The sequence below is a fragment of the Tachyglossus aculeatus genome, chromosome 3, assembly GCF_015852505.1.
Source record: "Tachyglossus aculeatus isolate mTacAcu1 chromosome 3, mTacAcu1.pri, whole genome shotgun sequence".
Lineage (NCBI taxonomy): Eukaryota > Metazoa > Chordata > Mammalia > Monotremata > Tachyglossidae > Tachyglossus > Tachyglossus aculeatus.
The window spans coordinates 88,201,672-88,225,363 of record NC_052068.1 but is presented as its reverse complement, the minus strand read 5'-3'; the positions used below and the strand labels follow the sequence as shown (position 1 = coordinate 88,225,363).

Genomic DNA, 23,692 nt, shown 5'->3' with positions numbered 1-23,692 from the left:
GCAAATGTTTATCTCCAGAGGTGACTCTGTCTGAATCATCACTGAGTTCCCGGGATGCCAAAAAAACCAGGCCAGAGAAATCAAAGCGATCCTATCCCAGCAAGATCTTTTGATCCATTCAGATCTTCTGTTGAATGGAGAATTCAAACAGTCTCCTCTTCTGGGCTATTCCGTGGGTCATTGATCCATATCAGTCAATCAATCAATCAATAGTATTCCTTAAGCACTTAGTCTATGTGGAGCACTGCATTAAGCACTTGGGAGAGTCTAATGGAGTTAGCGGACATAATCTCTAAGTTCAACAACCTCTGACAGCTCCCAGCAAGACACCACTTGCATTGTGGTCTAGTGTAGAGTACAGTATGGGAAGTTAGGAGGGTTCTAATCCCAGCTCTGACATTTGCCTGCTGTGTGACCTTGAGCAAGTCATTTAGCTTTTCAAGGCTTTATCTCATTGGTAAAAGTAGGATTTGATCCCTGTGGTCCCTCCCACTTAGACTGTGTCTGACCTGATTATCCCGTATCTACCTCAGCGCTTAGTGCAGTGTTAAGCACATAGCACATGCTTATGAACATCAGACTACAAACATAATGATGACAATGATGAAGATCGCTGATATCCACTTGCAATCTGAACCTGCTTACAATCTATCCCCAGGCCTTTTTCAGAGTAGAAAAGTGTATTACAGCTACTCTGCAGGTGGTCCTTTCTTGATTTCTTCTCCTATTCCTACTCCTTCATCATCCACTGTGCCTGACCTAGGCTCCTGTGCTAGAAATAAGAAGCAGAGAGACATATGTGACAGGAGGAAAGAAGAAGGGCCACCAGCAATTTTTGCTGAGACACTGATGAAAACCCCAAAGTCTTTTAATCTGAGTAATAAGGAGCTCTGTCTATGGAAGATCGTTGAATTCTAGGTTCTAGAATGTCATTTTCCTGGCTCCCAGTCCTTTCGTTATAAAACACATTGAAACCGGGTGCTCTACCCACACCAACTCCAAATTGGACCAAGAGCTAATTTAAACAACCTTTATACATCTGTGAGCAAAGAAGCAGAAGAAAGCACCCTTTCCCTGGAATAGCCAGAGGGGAAGTAAGCGCAGAAAGTGGAAGGCAAATGCTACCTTGGTGGGGTTGCCTCTCCTGTTTTGTGGCTGATTTAGAATTGTCTTTCTCTCAGGGTCCAGTGGAGCTGGGTAACCTCAGGCCAGTTTCCCAGACTCCCCCACTCCAGGAGCACACCTAACACACGACCCGCTGCCACCGGCCAAGTGCGACAGGCTCAGGGAGAAACCCTGACCTCTAGCTGACCCCCTGCTGGATTACCGGAAATCCAGATGTTGTGGGATAATGATGAGTTGGGACTGAGTTCCCATTCAATTCATGTCTGAGTGAAGGATGGGGCCGGGAAAAGATGGGAAAAGGCCAGCCTCTCAGGGCCCAATAGTATGGAGGAGAAAAGTTGGCCAGCAAACCAGACTGGATCAGTGGATCAGGGGACCACAGGTGCTGAGCGCAGGGTAGAGGATCAATGATATCACAGCCCATAGCTCATAGGGAAGATGATGAAAAACTGTAAGCTGGGCACAGAAAAATACATAGCTGTAATTTATTTATTTATATCTGTAATTTATTTATATTGATGTCTGCCTCCCCCTCTGGACTGTAAGCTCATTGTGGGCAGGGATTGTGTCTGTTTATTGTGATGTTGTACTCTCAAGCACTTAGAACAGTGCTCTGAGCACGGTAAGCGTTCAATAAATATGACTGATGGACTGACAGTGTCTGGGAAGCACTTGCCCACGTGACCTAATGGAAAGAGCACAGCCTTGGGAGTCAGAAGGCCTGGGTTCCAATCACAGCTCTGCCACTTTCCTGCTGTATGACCTTGGGTAAATCACATAATTTCTCTATGCCTCAATTTCCTCATCTGCAAATGGGGATTCAATACCTGTTTTCTCTCCCCATTAGATAGGAAGCAGCATGGCCTTGTGGCAAGAGCACGGGCCTGGGAGTTAGAAGTCATGAGTTCTAATCTTGACTCCACCACTTGTCTGCAGTGTGACCTTGGGAAAGTCATTTAACTTCTCTGCGCCTCAGTTCCCTCATCTGTAAAATGGGTATTAAGAGTGCAAGCCCCATGTGGGACAGGGATTGTGTCTAACCCCATTACCTTTTATCTACCCCAGCGCTTAGAACAGTGCTTGGCACATAGTAAGTGCTTAACAAATACCACCATTATTATTATTATTTTATATGGTGAGCCCCATTTGGGAAAGGGATTATATCTGACCTAGTTTTCTAGAATCTACCCCAGCGCTCAGTACAGTGGTTCGTCCAGAGTAAGCGTTTAACCAATATCACCACTTATTATAACTTTCCTCTTTTGGGGAACTACTCATCTTCCTCCATCACAGCAAGAACAGAGCCATTATTATTGTTATTTTTGTTAACATTATTAAGAACATTTGTTAAGCATGGGGTACTATCAGGTACTGGGAAGAACTTATAAACACATAGGCACTTTCTTCTTGATTCCAGGTTGTATGCAGAGGTGTAAAAAACAACAAACAAAACCCAAACCCAAACAAAAAAATCCCATCAAAGTGTTGTTTTTTTTAATCAGGCAGGCAGTGTCAGTGAGGAAAAACAAAGCCTCTGACTAATAAGATGTAGATTCCAAATCACTCTTGGCAGGGATCTCCCAAACCTAGATTCTCCTCCCTCTATTCTCCCCCACAGCCCCCAGCCAAAGGAAAATAAACTGTGTGGCTATTTTACAGACCCAACCTGTCTGTTTGTGGATCTAATGGCAACTGAGCAAATAGATATTTCTGTACCATTATACACGTGTGCTATTACTGTCAACACAAAGAAGACACTCATCTATGGGCTCTTCTCCTTTATCTCTTGGTTAATCTGAAGGGGAAAAATATAAATCTTATCTAGCACCAATGAGTTAAAAGGACAAACAATATGATCCTGACCCTTCCAACGTAGGAGATACAGTTGTCCTTCTGGACAAGCCGTCCCACAGGAAGAAAGACCTGTGTACCCCATCAATGCAATATTTAAACCAACATTAATCAGGCCGCCGCCTCAAAAACAAAGTTCATTGAAGAAGCGGTGATTTCCAACTTTTAGCAAACAGTCGGAGAAGGAGAGTTTTCCAGCAAAAACAGTCATGCCTGTTCAGTGGTGTCCCGTCTCGAAAGCTGCCTGATGTTTGCTTAGACCAGATACGCCAGGCCACTCAGACGGAGAAATACCGGAACGTCAATAAACTACATTTCAGAGGGGATAACATTCGATCCAAAAGAAATATACTGCTGCTGCCCAAAGTCTGTTCCGACATTCCACTGCGGGTTTTTAGTCCAAAAGTTGATCGTTGCCCCGAAGCCTTGTGAAACGTAATGACTGTCACGGACATACTACAGGGATGACACCGCGAGTCCATCGCCTCAGCACTGCTCATTTTCTTGGCTTGGCTGGGAACCCCTTCCTGGGGAGTGGAGCTGCTCAGTGTGTGTGGCAGTTGGGGGAAAAGGGAACACGCCCTGGATGCCTTCTCATCCCAGCCTCAGGTGGGCCAAGTGGCACATCTGATCTGACAGGCCCGAAAACAGGACTCAGAAAGCAAGGCCCCTACCAGCTATTCCGGGGACCAAGGTGGGAAAACACGGCCTGGGGCTCAGTTTGTTGCTGGACATCCTGGTTGCCTGCCCTACACTTGTTCTATCAGAATCTGGTCCCTATGGAAGTTGACGTGCTACATCATGCCAAGGTAGAGAAAGTCAGTCAATCAATCACACTGCTGCCGAGTGCTTTACTAGGTTGTTACCACTGATTGATTGAATGTGGAAAGTACTATTATAAGTCCTGGAAAGAATTTGTGATTACTAATTACCGCCCCATGGAGACTCCATATCTAAAATGGGGAGCATCGGCCGAGAGAGAAAAAGAAATAACAAGAACTGCAAGAAAACCAGAGGAGGTTAGAGGAAGAATTGGGTGTCTGTAGCATCTTTCTGTGGCATCTTCCTTTCTTTCAAGAAGCAGCATGGAGTAGTGGATAGAGCATGGGCTTGGGAGTCAGAAGAATCTGAGTTCTAATCCTGGCTCCACCACTTTTCTGCTGTGATTAAAACTGTGAAGCCCATGGACAGGGACAGTGTGCAACTTGATTAGCTTGTATCTACCCCAGTGCTTAGTGCAGTGCCTAGCACATTGTAAGTGCTTAACAAATACTGCAATTAATTTTCCAGAAAGTCTGGTTTGCCCTTCTGAAAGGCCACATGGCCAGTTAACGTGTGACTTGTGGGTCTCTTTTCATAGATTTTTCGGTGAAAACTGCACTGAAAGCCATTTATGTTCTTGTGTGGTGACTGGAGTTTATTTTATTATTTTTTTCAGTCATAGACAAGCCCTTGTTTGGGTGCCTAGGGAAGAGTAGTGAGAGTTGGGAAGAAAGACAGGCACCATAGATTGCCATCCTCTCTGAGGATCCCCTGCTACGAAGGAAGGTGTGTTTGGGGTGTGGGAGGGAGTCTTCCTTGAGACGGACATTAGCGTCAGACCAAGCTGCAGCTTGGTAAAGTTTGTGTCTGGCACCGCCACACTCCAGACCTCTATAATATCAACAATACCAAAGCAAGAGACAAACAGCAAAATTCTCTCCGTCCTGCCTATTCCGTACTTCAAAAATACAGATTTATTAGACCCGTATTTGAGGGGTTTTGAGCCTGAAACACCGATTCCCATTTCTGGTAACACCTCTGTAACTTCACTCCAGACTCAGTTCAGCCAGGTTGGAGAAATTCAGACCTCTGAAAAGTGATCGAAGGGATTTACGTCAAACACATTTACACGGTGTGTGTACCCAGCCCCTGAGTTAGAGGTTTCCTTGAAAAATTGAATGCAAACTCATACTCTCTTGAATGTTATTTGTCCCTTTTCCCTCCCGCCTACTTCTCCAGCAAAATCTTCCAGCAGTCAGAACTAGGAACAACTCAAAATCCGAAAGGCAGGCACACGGTTCAGATCCAAATCACCTACAGGAACTGGATTGCTGTGCTGTTTGTGCACACTCTGTCTCTCTCCCTCTCTCAACATCCTCATCACTGAGGCTCACAACTCAAAACCAAACACACTGGAAAACAAACAGAGCTGAATTTGCTGTGTCACCGGGGCATGTCAACAGCAGTCTTGTTAAGAAGGAAGGAAAACTGGCCCCGAGACTGCTCCAAATCTCCACTTGGAACACCAAAGGCATGGACTTGCTGATTTTGAAATGGACCACTTTGTATTTATGACCCAAAAGCAGCTTTCTTTGAGGAAAGTGAATCATTTCCCTAACTCTCACTACAGCGCAAGACACTTAATCCAAAGAGCCCAAGTATAGATCTGCAAAGGATTATCAAATAAATGTTCCATTCCATTTTCCTCATACACTGTATAAGGCTTTGCTTTAAAAAAGCATTCTGCAGAGAAGAATAATTAAGGTCAAAGATGTATTTTAAAAATCAACAAACATCAATCACCTTCTACCCTCTTTTACATCAACCTAAGTCCCCCCGCCCCCCACACCTCTCCCCAATGTAAGCCTCTCTTATTAGCAGAGTTACTCAACTACAGAGACCCTTCTGTTTTCTTTTTTGCATTTTCAAAAATTCCAACCTGTCTTTGTAAAAATGTATTAGAGTGGGCCCATTCTACAACAGGCTGAAGCAGCTAGAAAACCCAGGGAATCAGGGGGGACAGGAGGGGGACAGAGGAGATGGAGGGGGGAGTTTCAGCCGTGGGCTCGATCCACAATCAAAACCCATGTAAAATGTGACAAATTATGAATGAGAAAGAACTGCTTCTTGAACTCCTTCAGGCAAACCAGCACCCCAGAGAACAAGATCACTTTATGAAAGAAAAATGTTTGTTTAGCCTGCACACTAGGAAAGCCAGCCGGCTTCTCTTGAGTTAAACCAACAGCAGAAACTTTTCAAAACAGACCATTTCCCCTCCTTTCTCCTCTCCAGTCCCTTCCTGGAGCCGTCTCCTCCCTACCCCAGTCCGCGAGCTGAAGAAGAAGGAGGAATAGAAGAAGGAGAAGAAGAAGCAGCCGGATTCAAACCCACCTTTACGTCCCTCGATCTCCTTTCTTCAGCCCAGCGACAATCATAAAACTCACTGGCTTGCTCTACATGAAATAAAGTGGTAAATCTGCTCATGGGTGTCTGCAGCAGCCTGGAGATTGTCATTGATTTGTGTGAGGAAAGTTAAGCCATCCAGGAGTGGTTGAGAGAATTCACTCCCACCACTCCCTCTAAACCAAAAGAATTTGGCAGTTAGCCCTTTGAGTCCACCTGTACTATTAAGCTCTAAGCACCATGTGGGACAAGTACCAATTTTACCAGGAGCTTTTCATGCTGCACTTTATAACAAGCAAATTAAGTTCTTTGAAAGGGAAAAGCAGAAATGAAAGCAGGGTTTCTTTCTTCCCCCTGGGTCTCTCGTGCTCTCTCTTTCTCTAATATATCATAAAACGCCTTACACCGTTTATCTAAAATAATGGACGGGTTGTGATTGTTTTATTCAGTTTGGGATGTGTGTGTGTGTTTCATTTTTTAAAGGCCATTTCACTTCCATTTGCCTGAAACCTGAGCTCAATAAAATTACTGGAATTATATGTTTTCTCCTTCAAGATTCTGAGCATAACTTAACAAAATCAAACACAGCACAGTAGTAATTCGAGTGGGTAAAAAAGAGGAAAATGCCCTCGATGAGAGGAACACAAATGCTGCCTTCTTCAAACAAAGGGGCCTGACAAGCTATGTGATTCTGGGGGTGCTAATTATGACGCCCTTCCTGAGATGAACTGAGGTGCAGGGCTGGGTGCTTGGGGAAATGGCTTTCCAAGATCTAGGACCCAGATAACAACTGGGCTCTCAAGAAATGTTTTCTCCTCTGCAAGAGCAAATCATGCTGGGAAGGGGGCTTTAGAAATTCCAAGAGCACACCACCTGATGCCAATTTCGGATGGGCATTACAAATTCTGCAAAAAGCTTTACAGAAAGTTGCAGAGAATCTAACATTCCTCCTGAAGTTCACTCATCCTACACAGTTCCAGGAAACGCCCATGCTGTGGACTGTCATTCAAGGGTCTGAACTGAATGCCTTCTGGAATTCTCAAGACTCCAAGCAAGTTCTAGGCCCCATTCCACCTCTATCTTGCCCAGTCTCCTGGAAGAAGAGGCATGATTTCTCTGGGTCTCAATCAATCAATCAATCCATGATTTTTATTGAGCACTTACTGTGTGCAGAACATTGTACTAAGTCCTTGGGGGAGTACAATATACCAGAGTTGGTAGAAATGTTCTCTGCTTACAAGGAGCTTTCAGGCTAGCAGGGAGACAGACATTAAATTAAATTACGGGTGTGTACAGATATGTTGTAGGACTGAGGGTGGGGTGAGTAAAGGGTACAAATCCAAAGGCAAGAATGACGTGGAAGGAAGAGGGAGTAGGGGAAATGAGGGCTTAGTTGGAGAAGCCCTCTTGAGGAGTTGTGATTTTAATAAGGTTTTGAAGGTGGGGCGAGGGAAGGTCTGTTGGAAATGAAGAGGGAGGGAGTTTAAGGCAGGATTCAGGATGTGGGTGAGGGGTTGGTAGTGAGATAGACGAGATAGAGGCACAGTGAGTAGGTTGGCTTTAGAGGAGTGACATCAGTGACATAGGTTGTAGTATAAAATCGGTGAGGTAGTAGAGGAGGGAGCTTTAAAAGCAATGGTAAAGGGTTTCCCCACCTGGGCTGCAGGGCTGATCACACCACTGAATAATAATAATGATGATGATCATAATTGTGGCATTTGTTAAACGTTTACTATGTACCAGGCACTGTTCTAAGCTCTGGGCTGGATACAAGCAAATTGGTTTGGACACAGTCCCTATCCTGCATGGGGTTCACAATCTTCATCCTCATTTTACATTTCAATCCACTGGGCATGAGACACAGAGAAGTGAAGTGACTTACCCAAGGTCACACAGCAGACAAGTGGCAGATCTGGGATTAGAATCCAGCTCATTCATTTATTCAGTCATTTTTGTTGAATGCTTACTGTGTGCAGAGCACTGTACTAAGCACTTGGGAAGTACAAATTGGGGTCCTCCTGACTCCAGTGCCTGTGCTCTATCCACTAGGCAATGCTCCACCCCCTAACTGTAGCTTTCTGCTGCCTTCTCATCTCTCCCATTTGTAAGTAGATCATACAGCCTCCATCTTTCTGCCCTTGAGGATCATAAAAATGAATAGAAAATTGGAAAGAAATGGGGATATGGTCCAGCAGAGGGCGGGAAGCTGAGGAGTTAACCATTCCATTTCTCAAATCTGGTCAACAATAGGCCATGTGAAATACATATTTTTCAAATTTCTAAATCACCAAGAGTTAATGGGAAAGAGATCTACATCAAACCGAAGCAAGCACAAAATCCCTCATTAAAACCCAGTTGAGCCCTGTGGTCCAGTGATGGTCAAATTCCCATGAAATTACCCCAATTTGGCAGTGAGGAGAGGACCAGGGTGTGTGGAGTGGGAATTTTGGCAGTTGATGGCCATTCATTCATTCAATCATATTTATTGAGTGCTTACTGAGTGCAGAGCACTGTACTAAATGCTTGGAAAGAACAGTTCAGCAGTAAAGAGAGACAATCCCTGCCCACACCAGGCATACAGTCTACAAGGGGGGAGACAGACATCAAAACAAGTAAACAGGTATCAATATAAATAAATAGAATTGTAGATATACACATATCAAAACAAGTAAACAGGCATCAATATAAATAAATAGAATTATAGGTATATACATTGGTCAGTCATCTGGGGGAAAGGAAAGGAGGGGCAGAGGTGATTTAAGAAGACCAAAAGACTGAACACCTCAGATTTCTCCTCAAAGAACCCAGCGCCACTGAACTTGAGTTCATTCATTTGTTCATTCAATCATATTTATTGAGGGATTACTGTGTGCAGACCACTGTACTAAGCGCTTGAAGTTCTATCGGCAGGGGCGGGAGAGGGGAAGACGGCCTACACGATGGCGTTTCCGAACACGCCTGCCGTAGTGCCTCCAAGACCAAAGAAAAACCACTCCTTTCTGCTTCTCCAGCTTCTGTGTTTTTAAGGAGTGCCTGGGTAAATTAGTAAGCAGAGACTGTGTAAATGATACTCCTGGTCCCAGATAACCCGAAGGGAGAGCCTGGAATCTGTCCAGCAAACACCAGCCCAGTCCTGCAGTGGACAGTAAATGTCACTCACTCCCCCTTAATCACTGTCTTTCCTGCTCCTGACACTCCTAGTGGAAACCTCCCTGGGTGGATGAACTGGAGGACCCCACCCCTCACCCCCTCCCTTTACACTCCTTCATCGGCAGTTGTTGTCTGGGAGTGGGGGTTAACTGCCTAGGAAATGGATGTCAGAAAGACTTGGGCTAAGGAAGGACTGGTTGTGGGGGCGAGGGGGCGGGAGGAGAGAGGGAGGAGGTGGGAAGGGATTATAAAAGAGTCACAAAGAAGAATAGTGAAGGCTCTGAATAAAATGGGGGTGTGTCTGTGTCACCGGAGACCGGCTAAAACGGCACGCATTGTGGTAAGGCTGACCACGTTATTTTGGTTGAAGTCAGGGATGCTGGGACAACATTCTAAGCTAGCCCACCTACCCATTCCCTCTTGGTGACTGTCAGAGTGGAGATGGCAGTTTTATGGGTGTGGGGAGGCGTATGGGATACTACAAGTCCCAGAAGGCTATTGATCAATGGCATTTATTGAGCGCTTACTGTGGGCAGAGCTCTGGAATCTAAGCTGAGAGTGTACCATGCAGGCTGAGGCTGAGACATGAAAATCCTAGGTGTTCATTTGAACCTGCGGGGTCAGTGAAATAGAAGTTGACCAGCTTAGCCCAATTCCATGACATTTGTATGTTTTTCTAAAATTGCCCAAGACAGCCTACAGAAATCCAGGACTGTTCCAGCTAAATCAGGCTGTATGGTCAGCCTAATTATTGTAAGTGGCATTGTCAGGCCAGGAGGTCCTGGAAGTGGGTTAGCCCACACTCTCCCCCTCTCTCCCCTCTGCATTTCCTCCAGTGACCGTGCAGTGAGGGTTTTAGTGTACCAGGCAGGGAATGTGTCTACCATTTCTGATATATTGTATTCTCCCAAGCTCTTAGTAGAGTCTTTTGCACACAGTAAGTGCTCAGTAAATACGATTGACTAAATAAGGAGGAGGAGGAATAATGATAATGATGGCATTTTTTAAGCTAATGGCTTGGATTAGTAGAAGTGAGATCGGGCTTCCTGCCATTCCACCCAAGGTCTCTTCAGGCTCCTCATTCCTTGCACAGTAGAAGCAGGGCCAGGACCCTTCACCCAAGGAGAGCCCTGCTTGGCCCAAATGGGTCCTTTGCCGAGTTCTCACACTGTCATCCACTAGTCCTTGTTAATAATAAAAATGAGACTTATTAAGCACTTACTATGTGCAAAGCACTGTTCTAAGCGCTGGGGAGGTTACAACGTGATCAGGTTGTCCTACAGGGGGCTCACAGTCTTAATCCCCATTTTACAGATGGGTAACTGAAGCATAGAGAAGTTGAGTGACTTGCCCAAAGTCACACAGCTGACAGTTGGCAGAGCTGGGGTTTGAACCCATGACCTCTGACTCCAAAGCCTGCACTCTTTCCTCTGAGCCACGCTTCTTCTCTTGTTGTGAGAGTGGTAATAGCAGTGGCGATGACTGGGGGAAGGGGGCTAAAACGGCAATGGTAACCTGCATCCTCCACTACTTTGCCTCCAGGGTGGACCAGCCCTGTCTCCCAGCTCTGGGGGAAGGGCCCTTTCAATTGTACTCTTGTTTGGGGCAAAGGTGGCACAGGCCTTCCTCTTGGCAGGGTGATGGTCTAAGCCAGCATACGCCAGACTGGAGGCTACCTGGCTGGGAAGACCCCCAGATTGTGCCTTTCCACCTTCTGGCCGGAGAGAGGGAGGCTTCAGGGGGATTCTTGATCTGGAGTTTAGGGTGGGAGTGGGAGAGTGACTGTGATGGTTTCCCCTCAGCTACAGTCTGCCTCAGGGATCTCTGCTTCTTGAATCCTGAGGAACTGGGAGAGAGAATAGGGAAGCAGCACAGCCTAGTGGAAATAGTCCAGGCCTAGGAGTTAGGGAACATGGGTTCTAGTCCCAGCTCTGACATTTGCTTGCTGTGAGACCTTGGGAAAGTCACTTTACTTCTTTCCTCTTCACTTTTCTCATGGGGATAAAAAAAACCCTGTTCTTCCCCATATACCGTGGCTCAGGGACTGTACCTTAATCTTCTTACATGGTATCAACCTAAATGCCTGGCTCTCAGTAAGCACTAAACGTACATTACAATTACTAGTATTTTTTCCCACTGTTCTGGAGAGCCATGGGATTGTTCAACACCCCAAAAATGGTAGGTGACTCACATGTCTAATTCCAATATTTAATCATACTAATACTAATAATTAATGTATTTATTAAGCATTTATCGTACGCTGAAGCACTGCTAAGTAAGATCTGGAGTGGATACAAGATAATCAGATTCAGAAGGTCATGGATTCTAATCCCGGATCTGCCACATAATAATAATAATGGCATTTATTAAGCACTTACTATGTGCAAAGCATTGTTCTAAGCGCTGGGGAGTTTACAAGGTGATCAGGTTGTCCCAAGTGGGGCTCACCGTCTTAATCTCCATTTTACAGATGAGGTAACTGAGGCACAGAGAAGTTAAGTGATTTGCCCAAAGTCACACAGCTGACGAGTGGTGGAGTCGGGATTTGAACCCATGACCTCTGACTCCAAAGCCCATGCTCTTTCCACTGCGCCATGCTGCTTCTCAGTAAGCCACATGTCTGCTGTGTGATCTTGGGCAAATTGCTTAAGTTCTCTATGCCTCAGTTTCCTCATCTGTAAAAAAAAATGGGGATTGAGAGTGTAAGCCCAATGTGGGAGAGGGACTGTGTTCAATCTGATTAACTTGTACTACCCCAGTGGTTAGAACAGCTTTTGACACATAGCATTTAACAAGTACCATAACAATAATATTATTATTATTAGTATTATTATTCTAAGGTGACTCAGGGCACCCAGAGTCACCCTGAGGACTGTGCCAGTCCTCCCCATCCCTTCTGGCACCCTTCTCTTCTTGACCTCATGGCCACGTCTCCTGGTGGCTTTCTCTCCTAGAGCTCAGAATGGGATCCCTCAACCATCAACAGTGGGACTTTTCAGGATCACTTCCTGTTGAGATTGCACTGGCCCACGACATGGTACAGTTACAACTAGATGGATGGATGGATTGATAGACAGACAGACAAACAGACAGACAGACAGAAAGATAGATAGATAGATAGATAGATAGATAGAAGGATAAATAGATAGATTAGGTAGATAGATATAGGTCATCTTCCCCATTTTCCACCATCGTGTTGTAGGACTCAGGTGCGACTTTGGAATCTCTTTGGCATCTCTGAAGCCTGCCATCTTTGATTTCACCCTAAAACACAAGTCCACTCCTAAACTTGGTCCATGCCCATGACCGCATGGGAAACACTCTTTTCTTGTCTCATTAGATTCTAAGACCCTTCTTAAGGATCTTGCCTTTTTCTTTATTTTCTTATTCTTCTCAGGACCTAATAATTGTGTATTTTTGTGGCATTTGTTAAGTGCTTACTCTGTGTCAAACTCTGCTCTAAGCGCTGGGGAAGGTTCAAGTTAATTAGGTTGGACACAGTCCCTATCCCAGATGGGGCTCACAGTCTAAGTAGGAGGGAGAACAGGTAATTTATCCCAATTTTACAGTTGTGGTAATCAGTCAATCAATCAATCAGTCAATCATGTTTATTGATCACTTACTGTGTGCAGAGCACTGTACTAAGTGCTTGGGAAGTACAAGTTGGCAACATATAGAGATGGTCCCTACCCAACAGTGGGCTCACAGTCTAGAAGGGGGAGACAGAGAACAAAACAAAACATATTAACGAAATAAAATAGAAAAGCTATGTACAAGTAAAATAAATAGAGTAATAAATATGAACAAACATATATACATATATACAGGTGCTGTGGGGAAGGGAAGGAGGTAAGGTGGGGGGGTTGGAGAGGGGGAGGAGGGGGAGAGGAAGGAGGGGGCTCAGTCTGAGAAGGGCTCCTGAGACACAGAGAAGTTAAGAAACTTTGCCAAGGTCACACAGCAAGGAATTAGCAGAGCTGATATTAGAACACAGGTTCTTTGACTCCCAGGCCGGTGCTCTTTCCACTAGGTTACACTGCCTCCTGTATTTGTTAAGCCCTTACTACATGCCTAGCCCTGTACTAAGCCCTGGAGTAGATATAAGATAACCAGATCGGTTTCAGTCCCTGTCCAAATAGGGTCTCAAAGTCTGGGGATGGGATAACAGGTATCACATCCTTGTTTTTCAAATGAGGAAATGGAGGCACGGAAAAGTGAAGTGACTTGCCCACATGATCACATAGGAGAAAAGTGACAGAGCTGGAATTAGAACCCCATTCCTCTAACTCCCTTGTCCATGCTCTCTCCTCTAGGCCACACTACTTCTGTCATCTACTGTGGTTCCTTACAAAAGCAACCCTCACAAAATCCTGTCAATGTTGTAGACTGTAGGCTCCCTGTGGGCAGGGATCACACCTACCAACTCTGTTATACTTTCCCAAGTGCTTAGTATAGTGCTCTGCACATAGTAAGTGCTCGACTGACTGATGATGATGATGGTGATCATGTGGAAAATGATCCAGCTTCTCCCCATGACTCCACATATACAAATTTTGAACTTAACCTTCCGTTGCTTACACTTACAAATCTTTTGCATCCTATGCCTTTATATTTTGTCCTTTTCCCCCCTTTTTTCTGCACATTTATGCAAAGCAGTCAATTTTATTTATTGAGTGTTTACTTTGTGCAGAGCATTGTACTAAGCAATTGGGAGAGTACAATATAATAATACAACTGACACATTCCCTGTCCACAGTGAATTCCTCCCATCTCTAGCCACCTGTAACTCCTTGAGGACAGAGACCAGGTCTTATTCTTCCTGCATCACTCCCCGCAGCAGCCCGGGGCCAGAGGACTGTGTCTGCTCAGGGGCCTCAGAAGCAAAGATCCCCGGTGTGACTTTCTCCAGGTGTACCAAGCAGGCCATAAACCTGGTGATGTGCAGCGGCTGGAACCAGGAAATCCAAGTTCCGATCTGTGCTCGCTGGCAGCTGGCTCGGATCCCACGGGCACCCCAGATGGGGTTCTTCCCCATCGCTTAGTAGAGTGCTTTGCACACAGTAAGCACTCAATAAATACTATTGAATGAATGAATCACTGTTTACGCCCCCAAAAGAAAAACAAAATCACGACCGGCACCTTTCCCCTGGGGACCTCAAGGCTCTGAACAAGCCCTCGCTTGTCAGTGCTCCTAGCACACCTGCAAAATAGGTGGCAGGCGCGCCTCGTGTTTTTTGGCAGACAGAGAAACTGAGGCACAGACAGGAGAACTGGCTTGGCCCGGGTCAAACAACAAAGCAGAGGCAGAGCTGGGGAAGACACTCATCTCCCCACCCTTGTCTCCCCCTGCCTATTTCGGGGACATTCGAGGTGCTGCGGGCGGCAGCGGGGAGCCTAGAGGCTGGGAGCTTGGCTCAGCGCTCGGGAACACTGCCAGGGCTGTTATTCCCGATCCATTACCGTCTGCATCCCAGGGAGATGGGATTCCCTGCTCCCTCCCTCTCCCCCTGCTGGGCACTTCTGGGAATTCCAACCGACCCCTACCCGGGCAAAGAGAGGGTTTTTTGTTTGCTTGGCTAGCCCAGCCCGTCAGTCACTCGTATTTATTGAGTTATTACTGTGTGCAGAACACTATATTAAGCTGAGCCTGCCAAGATGGGCCCCGAGACGATGACTTTCTGTTGCCCAGTTTTGACCTAGAATGGCCAAGCTTGCTGGCACCCAACTTGGCACTGTGCCTCTCACCCAACTACTCTCCCACAATGTTTTGCTGGCCCAAAAACCTGAGGGAAAAAGTGGCTGGCCCTGGCCCTTTTCTCTAACCCTCCAAAATTCAAGTTTTCTTGTTGTCTCCCCATTCTATAGATTTGATAATAGTAGGTATGGACAGGGTTGGTGCTTGGGGGAGGTGAACGAGGCCAGGAGAATGGTATGAGGTTGTAGTGGGTGGGAATTGACCACAGCTAGGATGTCTCAGTGAAAGGTGGAGAGCTTCAAAGTCTGTATTCCCGAGAAGCCACCTGGGGTCACTCCAGGGGCCACCAGGGTTCAAGATCTACTGCTTACCCCTCCCACAACACTTGTTCCTAAGTCTTTTCCTGTTGAAGTCAGAAAAGCAGCATAGTCTAGTGGATAGGGCATGGGCATGGGAGTCATGGATCATGGGATCTAATTCTGGCTCTGCCACTCTTCTACTGTGTGTGATCTTGGGCAAGTCACTTCTCTGTGCCTGTTACCTCATGGGGATTAAGACTATTCCAGGCCCATGCTCTACCCAGTAGGCCAAATCCACCCACCAGATCTTCCCTTGAAAGACTGTTCTGGGATCACTGTCATGTTTAGAACTGTGTAAACACCTCTCTGTATGGGTACCAACCTGCTCTTTATTTATTTAAATGTAGCCAGCATCCATTGCTCGCTAGGGAGAATGTGCTCAATAGAGTGAATGGGGACTCTACAGTTAATAAAGAGCAGCCTGCTGAGGCCACATTGAGGGAGGCAGTTTGGTCTCATGGAGGGTGTTCCAATCTTTCAAGAACCTGTCACTTTGTCCCAGTTTCTTTGAAATCCAGGAAAAATAACTTTCTGTACTTTTTTCAGTGATTTTTTTTTCTTTGAAACATGAGGGATTCTGTGAAAAGACAGAAGTTGTTTACAGCTCTTAAATTCCTGCATAATTTTGTTTAAAATGTAAGATGGAGGAATCAACCCAAAACATGGCAAGCGTCGAGTGGGCCCTCAAATAGAAGAGTAGGACTCTGTGTTCCTGAGGGCACTGGGAAAGCCGTTTCACCATCTGTCCTTGTCTTGTATTTCTTCCCCAACCTTAAGATCCAGAGTGAGAATTTGGGGAAGACAATGTCCAGGAGTATACATGGAAGGGGCAGAGGAGATCTGACAATGCATCACCCTCACCCGTCTCCCCAATTCCATCCCTGTCATCCTCTCCCAGCATCACTCCTCATTCCCCTCCTCCTGCACTGGGCCCCATCGGCTCAGGTCCCCTTCTGTTCTCTATCTACACTCACTCCCTTGGAGAACTCATTTGCTCCCATGGCTTCAACTATCATCTATACACTGATGTCACCCAAATCTACATCTCTGCCACTGCTCTCTCTCCCTCCCTTCAGGCTCGGGTCTCCTCCTGCCTTCAGGACATCTCCATCTGGATGTCTGCCCGCCATCTAAAACTCAATATGTCTGACTGAACTCCTTATCTTCCCTCCAAACCCTGCCCTCTCCCTGCCTTTCCCATCACTGTAATTGGCACTACCATTCTTCCCGTCTCACAAGCCAGCAACCTTGGTGTCATCCTAGACTCCGCTCTCTTATTCACCCCTCACATCCAATCCGCGAACAAAACCTGCCAGTCTCACCTCTGCAACATTGCCAAGATCTGCCCTTTCCTCTCCATCCAAACGCTACCTTGCTGGTTCAGTCTCTCATCCTATCCCGCCTGGATTACTGCATCAGCCTCCTCTCTGATCTCCTATCTTCCTGTCTCTCCCCACTTCAGTCTATACTTCACGCTGCTGCCCAGATCATCTTTGTGCAGAAACGCTCTGGAAATGTTACTCCCTTCCTCAAAAATCTCCAGTGGCTGCCAGTCAACCTACGCATCAAGCAAAAACTCCTCACTCTCGGCTTCAAGGCTGTCCATCACCTCGCCGCCTCCTCCTACCTCACCTCCCTTCTCTCCTTCTCCTCCGCTCCTCTGCCGCTAACCTCCTCACTGTACCTTGTTCTCGCCTGTCCCACCGTCAACCCCGGCCCACGTCCTCCCCCTGGCCTGGAATTGCCCTCCCTCCACACATCCACCAAACTAGCTCTCTTCCTCCCTTCAAAGTCCTACTGAGAGCTCATCTCCTCCAGGAGGCCTTCCCAGACTGATCCCCCCCTTTTCCTCTCCTCCTCCCCTTCCCATTGCCCCCCCACCCTACCTCCTTCCCCTCCCCACAGCACCTGTATATACGTTTACACAGATTTATTACTCCATTTATTTTACTTGTACATATTTACTATTATATTTAATTTGTTAATGATGTGCATCTAGCTTTACTTCTATTTATTCTAATGACTTGACACCTGTCCACATCTTTTGTTTTGTTGTCTGTCTCCCCCTTCTAGACTGTGAGCCCGTTGTTGGGTAGGTACCATCTCCTACTTCATTAATAAAATTAAATCCATTAGGTCCGACCTCCCCAAAGTCACTCCCTCCCTTCTCCAACCCCCCAGCTCTCAACACTCTCTGCTACTCTCTCATCCTTCCCAGCAGTATCCTCAGAGGAGTTCTCCTCCCTCCTCTCAAGTGCTACTCCGGCCACCTGTGCTTCTGACCCCATTCCCTCTCATCTCATGAAATCTCTCGCTCCATCCCTTCTCCCCTCCTTAACTTCCATCTTCAACCGCTCACTCTCCACTGGTTCCTTCCCCTCTGCCTTCAAACATGCCATGTCTCTCCCATCCTAAAAAAACCCTCTCTTGACTCCACCTCACCTTCTAGTTATCACCCCATCTCCCTCCTATCATTTCTTTCCAAACTCCTTGAACGAGTTGTCTACACGCGCTGCCTTGAATTCCTCAACACCAACTCTCTCCTCAACCCCCTCCAGTCTGGCTTCCCCTACATCCCATGGAAACTGCCCTCTCAAAGGTCACCAATGACCTCCTGCTTGCCAAATCCAATGGCTCATACTCTATCCTAATCCTCCTCGACCTCTCAGCTGCCTTTGACACTGTGGACCACCCCCTTCTCCTCAACATGCTATCTGACCTTGGCTTCACAGACTCCGCCCTCTTCTGATTCTCCTCTTATCTCTCCAGTCATTCATTCTCAGTCTCTTTTGCAGGCTCCTCCTCCCCCTCCCATCCCCTTACTGTGGGGGTTCCCCAAGTTTCAGTTCTTTCTCCCCTTCTGTTCTCGATCTACACTCACTCCCTTGGTGACCTCATTCGCTCCCACGGCTTCAACTATCATCTCTATGCTGATGACACCCAAATCTACATCTCTGCCCCTGCCCTCTCCCCCTCCCTCCGGGCTCGCATCTCCTCCTGCCTTCAGGACATCTCCATCTGGATGTCTGCCCGCCACCTAAAACTCAACATGTCCAAGACTGAACTCCTTGTCTTCCCTCTCAAACCCTGCCCTCTCCCTGACTTTCCCATCACTGTTGACAGCACTACCATCCTTCCCGTCTCACAAGCCCGCAACCTTGGTGTCATCCTCGACTCCGCTCTCTCATTCACCCCTCACATCCAAGCCATCACCAAAATCTGCCGGTCTCAGCTCCACAACATTGGTAAGATCCACCCTTTCCTCTCCATCCAAACCACTACCCTGCTCGTTCAAGCTCTCATCCTATCCTGTCTGGACTACTGCATCAGCCTCCTCTCTGATCTCCCATCCTCGTGTCTCTCCCCACTTCGATCCATACTTCATGCCGCTGCCCGGATTGTCTTTGTCCAGAAATGCTCTGGGCATGTTACTCCCCTCCTCAAAAATCTCCAGTGGCTACCAATCAATCTGTGCATCAGGCAGAATCTCCTCACCCTCGGCTTCAAGGCTGTCCATCGCCTCGCCCCCTTCTACCTCACCTCCCTTCTCTTCTTCTACAGCCCAGCCTGCACCCTCCGCTCCTCTGCCGCTAATCTCCTCACCGTGCCTCATTCTCGCCTGTCCCACCGTCGACCCCCAGCCCACGTCATCCCCCTGGCCTGGAATGCCCTCCCTCCCAGCATCCGCCAAGCTAGCTCTCTTCCTCCCTTCAAGGCCCTACTGAGAGCTCACCTCCTCCAGGAGGCCTTCCCAGACTGAGCCCCCTCCTTCCTCTCCCCCTCCTACCCCTCTCCATCCCTCCCGTCTGACCTCCTTCCCTTCCCCACAGCACCTGTATATATGTATATATGTTTGTACCTAGTTATTACTCTATTTATTTATTTATTTTACTTGTACATATCTATTCATTTTATTTTGTTAATATGTTTGGTTTTGTTTTCTGTCTCCCCCTTCTAGACTGTGAGCCCACTGTTGGGTAGGGACCGTCTCTATATGTTCCCAATTTGTACTTCCCAAGTGCTTAGTACAGTGCTCTGCACACAGTAAGCGCTCAATAAATATGATTGATTGATTGATTGATTGTATGTTGCCAACTTGTACTTCCCAAGCACTTAGTACAGTGCTCTGCACACAGTTAAGAGCTCAATAAATACAATTGAATGAATGAATGAATGAATTCCCATCCAACCCCTCCCCACCTCTTGCACCATCTCCACCCTCCCCTGCAACTCCGTCAGCCTCAGCCAAGTGTGGTACCCCTGCTCCATTAGAAGAACATCTAATAATATAATAATAATAATAGTATTTGTTAAGTGCTTACTATGTGCCAAGCACTGTTCTAAGTGCTGGGGTAGATACAAAGGTAATCAGGTTGTCCCATGTGGGACTCACAGCCTTAATCCCCATGTTATAGATGAGGTAACTGAGGCCCAGGGTGGTTAAGTGGCTTGCCCAAGGTCACACAGCAGACAAGTGGTGGAGCTGGGATTAGAACCCATGTCCTCTGACTCCCAAGCCCATGTTCTTGCCACTAAGCCACGCTGCTGCCCTTCATTAATGACCCAGTCACTGCTTCTCTTTGCCATCAGTCAGTCAGTCAATTCTATTTATTGATTGTTTACTGTGTGCAGAGCACTGTACTAAGCGCTTGGGAGAGTACCATAGAACAATAAACAGGAACATTCCCTGCCTACAAAGAGCTTACAGTCAGGAGGGAAAGACAGACATTAGTATAAATAAATAAATTACGATATGTACTGTGGGGCTGGGATGGGGGGATGAGTAAAGGGAGCAAGTCAGGGCGATGCAGAAGGGAGTGGGAGAAGAGGAAAGGAGGGCTTAGTCAGGGAAGGCCACTTGGAGGAGATGTGCCTTCAGTTAGGCTTTAAAGGGGGAGAGTGGACCTGGCTTTCCCAGATGACATAGTCTCCCCTGAAGCTCTCTCTAGAGAGGGCCCTCATCTTCACCCACTCCCCCAGACTCACTTGGGAAAGGGGGAGGATTCATCTTCCTTCTTGCTTCTCAGTGCTGCTTTAGGACCATTCCACCTCGCCCATCCTTCTTTTCCTTCCTTTGAAAAACCATATAATAATAATGGCATTTATATAGCACTTACTATGTGCCAAGCACTGTTCTAAGCACTGGGGGGATACAAGGTAATCAGGTTGTTCCACGTGGGGCTCACAGTCTTAATCCCCATTTTACAGATGAGGTAACTGAGGCACAGGGAAGTTAAGTGACTTGCCTAAAGTCACACAGCTGACAATTGGCGGAGCTGGGATTTGAACCCATGACCTCTAACTCCAAAGCCCATGCTCTTTCCACTGAGCCACATTGCTTCTCATAGTACAGTGCTCTGCACATAGTAAGCGCTCAATAAATACGATTGATGATGATGATCATCCACCTCTACCACCCGCTCCAGATACTAGTCACGTTCATCTACCACACCCCAGGCCTCCAACTCCAACTTTTTTTAACCATTTTGATCTCTTTCTCACATTCCGTCTTCCTTTCTCCAACCCAGCACTGATCCTTGGGGACTTCAATATCCATATGGATGTTCCTGATAACCCTGCTGCTGCCCATTTTCTATCACTTCTCAAAACCATTGACCTCCTACTCCACCCCACCTCACCCACTCACCAAGTTGAACGCTCACTCAAACGCATCATCTGTAGTCACTGTACAATCTCTACCTTCACCAACACCGAAATCTCTCTTCCAACCACGACCTCTTCATGTCTTCTCTCCCACATACTCCTTCCCCACAAATCTGTCCTGTTTCCCCATAGAGACTTCCAATCTTTTGAACGCATCCAATTTTTCTTAAATCATCAGGCTCCATTTAGTCTCCATAACCAAACTACTTTCCATTGACAATCAATCAATCAATCAATCAATCGTATTTATTGAGCGCTTACTATGTGCAGAGCACTGTACTAAGCGCTTGGGAAGTACAAATTGGCATCACATAGAGACAGTCCCTACCCAACAGTGGGCTCACAGTCTAAAAGGGGGAGACAGAGAACTGAACCAAACATACCAACAAAATAAAATAAGTAGGATAGAAATGTACAAGTAAAATAAATAAATAAATAAATAAATAGAGTAATAAATATGTACAACCATATATACATATATACAGGTGCTGTGGGGAAGGGAAGGAGGTAAGACGGGGGGATGGAGAGGGGGACGAGGGGGAGAGGAAAGAAGGGGCTCAGTCTGGGAAGGCCTCCTGGAGGAGGTGAGCTCTCAGCAGGGCCTTGAAGGGAGGAAGAGAGCTAGCTTGGCGGATGGGCAGAGGGAGGGCATTCCAGGCCCGGGGGATGACGTGGGCCGGGGGTCGATGGCGGGACAGGCGAGAGCGAGGTACAGTGAGGAGATTAGTGGTGGAGGAGCGGAGGGTGCGGGCTGGGCAGTAGAAGGAGAGAAGGGAGGTGAGGTAGGAGGGGGCGAGGTGACAGTCTAACAGATGACCTCAACAACACCCTCCCTAGTGAACTCAACTCACTCACTCACACATCCCTTTCTCAATCTGGTAACACTAACCCATGGCCTTGAATCACTTCCACAGTCTGCTTACTTCTCTCCTGTGCATGAGTCGCAGAGCACTGCTGGCAGAAATCTAACCATCAGACCAACATCATCCACCTCAACTTCATCCTTGTGTGCTTTAATTCTGTCCTCTTCTCTGTCTGGAAAAATGATTTCTCCACCCTTATTGACACCCATGCCCATTACCTATGCCAGCTGAGAAAATTGAAACCATTCGGGGTAATCTCCCTAAAATCTCCCCTTTTTCTCTCTGGTCCCTTCCTCCTCCTGCCCCTTCTTCAACTGTGCCCATCTTTCCCAGTAGTATCCCAAGGATCCCTGTGCACCTTATCAAAGCACTTACCTCTCCCTTTTTCTCTCCTTGTTTCCTCCCTGACCACCACTGTCAACTGTTTGGTCTCCAGTGGCTTTTTCTCCACTGCTTTCAAACATGCTCATGTCTCCCCTATACTAGAGAAAACCCTGTCTTTACTCCACTGTTCCCTCCTGTTATCGCTCCACCTCCCTTCTACCATTCCACTTCAAACTCCTTGAGTGAGTTGTCTACACCGGCTGTCTCCAGTTCCTCTCTTCCAGTTCTCTCCTTGACCCCATCTTATCTGGCTTCTGTCACCTTCACTCCACAGAAACTGCCCTCTCAAAGGTCACCAATGATCTCCTTGTGAAATCCAGAGGCAAATCCAAATCTACTCTATCCTAATCTTCCTCAACCTCTCAGCTGCCTTTGACATTGAAAATATTACCCAACTTTGGCTTCTCTGACACTGTCCTCTTCTGGTTCCCTTCTCATCGCTCTGGATGTTAATTCTCAGTCTTAATTCTCAGTCCCTTTCACAGGTTCTTCCACTGTCTCCCACCCCCTAACTGTGAGAGCACCTCAAGGTTCAGTTCTGGGTCTCCTCCTTTTCTCCATCTACACTCACTTCCTTGGAGAACTAATTTGCTTCTTCAACTACAACCTCTATGCAGCTGATTCTCAAAACTACATCTCCAGCCCTGATCACGCTCCTCAGCAGTCTCACATTTCCTCCTTCCTTCAGGACATCTCCCACCAACACCTCAAACTTAACATGTCCAAAACAGAACTCCTTCTCTTTCCTCAAACCCTGTCCTCCCCATGACTTTCCCATCAATATAGACACGGCCACAGTCCTTCCTGTCCCACAAGTCTGCAGACTTGGCATTATCTTGGACTCATCTCTTTCATTTAACTCACATATTCAATCTGTTCCTAGATCCTGTAGGTTCAACCTTCACAACATTGCTAAAATCCACCCCTTCCTCTCCATCCAAACTGCTACCACAGTAATCCAAGCATTTATCCTTTCCCACCTTGATTATTGCATCAGTTTCCTCACTGACCTCCCTGCCTCTAGTTTCTCCCCACTCCACTCCAAACTTCACCCCGCTGCTCAGAACATTTTTCTACTAAAACATTTAGTCCATGTTTCCCCACTCCTCAAGAATCTTCAGTAGCTGCCCATCCACCCCTGCATCAAACAAATTCCTTACCATTGACTTTAAAGCACTCAATCAGTTTGCCCTCTCCTACCTTACCTTGTTATTTTTCTATTACTACACAGCCTGCACACTTTGCTTCTCTAACATCAAACTACTCATTCTACCTCAATCTCATATATCTTGCCACTGACCTCTTGCCTATGGCCTGGAACACCCTCTGTCTTCATGTAATGATGGTATTTATTAATTGTTTACTATGAGTCAAACATTTCATAACCACTCTCCCACCTTCAAAGTCTATTGAAGACACATCTCCTCCAAGAAGCC

General features: G+C 46.7%; 1 protein-coding gene across 2 annotated transcripts in view; it reads right to left on the bottom strand.

Annotated features, from left to right (window-relative positions):
- ZBTB7C (zinc finger and BTB domain containing 7C) overlaps positions 1–23,692 on the bottom strand; it is a 399,260-nt gene that overhangs the window by 117,542 nt on the left and 258,026 nt on the right. The window contains exon 1 of one of the 2 annotated variants that reach the window (XM_038744394.1): positions 6,130–6,164. The exons of the other annotated variant lie outside the window; for it this stretch is intronic. The gene's annotated coding sequence lies outside the window, so the exon portion shown is untranslated. Of the gene's footprint in view, positions 1–6,129; positions 6,165–23,692 lie in introns of those variants that run through there. 2 annotated transcript variants of the gene reach the window in all.